The following is a 1854-nucleotide window of genomic DNA, read 5'->3' on the forward strand; positions in this document are numbered from 1 at the left end:
TTTCTGGAAATTTTTATCAATTCTGGAATATTTTTACCAATTTGTATTATAAAATTAACAATTGTTTATATAGTAGAATTTTAGAACATACGTAAATATAAATCTCACATATAGTTTCTCTCCATATTAATTTTCATAGTTTTGTTATTTTGAAGATTATACTTTTTAAAATTATACGATATAATTAGAATACGAAGAATTATAATAATGCAGAAATATTTAAATTCATAATAATTTTGGTGTTTAAATATATTGATAAACATTCGTAATAATAATAATAATAATAATAATCCATTTTAAATATATCTTGTTCTAAAATAAGATTTAATTGTCTATATTATTAATGTCTATATTAATGTTATTTAACTATATTACGTGGAAATCGACAATGTGGAATTTGTAATGGTCTAATCTCGTGATTTGTCTTGTAAAAACAAATTCTATGACGCAGTGTTTAAAGAATCATGTGGATAAAGAAAATTCATCAATTCCGAAGCACACGTAACCTTATTACGGGCACGATTGCCTTTTTTTCTGTAGAAGATAAAATCGAGATAAAGGTCGAAAGGTCCGTGGATTTGTTCAATTGTCATTAATAAATGCAAAAATTTGTAATGTAATGTCATCTCGTGTTTCATTAGAATCCATTGCATGCATTGAATCCATAGAATCCATAGAATGCATTGTATTTTCTTGTAAAAGTGGTGAAGAAAGTTTTGACTCTAGTGTTCTTAAATGTCGTGTAAGTTTTCATAAAATCGTAAAATTAAAAATTAACCTCTATATATATTATTGGAATAAGTCAAATATTAACATCTGACTTTTATGTAATAAATATATAAATATTTTTTGTTTTTTTTTATAAGGAAAAAATTCATCCAATATGCCTGTCACTGCACACTGTCAGAATACACAGGCAGCCTTAAAATGTTATGCAGAAGCATGACTTTACAGCTATTCAATTCTATCATTTTTAAATGTAAGTAATGAAACGGAACAAGAAATTTGATTGGATTAGATATAGGAATACTTTTGGTCCTTCGGTAAAACATAATATCTGAAAATATAATGGCAATAAAATACTAAGCTTGGATTAAATGTCCATCAGGTTAAAATATTCATTTTTCTTTTTTCATTAGAAAATTAAAACAAACAGAATCAAACATTGTTATTTTTGTTATTCTTCTATGATTATAATCTTTATAATTTAATATTTAATTACAAACATATTTGCGTACATTTTTATGCTTTTTATGTTTCATTTGTGCATTTTCCAAATAAGATACAAGAAGAAGAATTTAGTTGTGAATATTAATTTAGATGAAAATGATTTAAGTATATGAAAAGAACATTAATATCAATGTATCATGTAACAAGATGAACGAGATAAAATAGTAAGTATTGGTAAGAAGATTGATATGAAATATATGATAAAAAAAATGCTTTCCAATAAAGACTCTCCAATATTTTTAATTAATTTTATAGTTATTATTGAATTAGTTAAATTAATTATTTAACTTTATCAATGAACTTTATAATTAATTTGATTATCAGCAAATTTAATTTCAGGACATTTAATTTTAACATTATTAGGTATTTTTATTAGAAATTTTATTGCAATAATTCCAATTAATTTATTAATTCAAAATACATTATTAACTTTAGAAATTTTTATATCAATTATTCAATGATATGTATTTTCAATTTTCTTAATTTTATATTTTTCAGAATCAAATGAATTTTAATTAATAAATAATGAAGAAAAACTTTTCATTTAATGTAATCATAAATTGCCCATGACCAATTATTTTATCTTTTAGATTATTTGAATTAACAAGAACATTAATATTTTTT

The 1854-nt window shown here is 22.2% G+C and overlaps 1 long non-coding RNA gene across 1 annotated transcript; it reads left to right on the top strand.

The window, feature by feature from the left end:
- The first annotated feature begins 533 nt into the window (after positions 1 to 533).
- LOC133667437 (uncharacterized) lies at positions 534 to 1854 on the top strand. The gene is made up of 3 exons (XR_009832956.1): positions 534 to 742; positions 867 to 1394; positions 1729 to 1854. It is a non-coding gene; the product is annotated as an uncharacterized LOC133667437 (long non-coding RNA).

This window comes from Apis cerana, linkage group LG15 (genome assembly GCF_029169275.1).
Source record: "Apis cerana isolate GH-2021 linkage group LG15, AcerK_1.0, whole genome shotgun sequence".
Lineage (NCBI taxonomy): Eukaryota > Metazoa > Arthropoda > Insecta > Hymenoptera > Apidae > Apis > Apis cerana.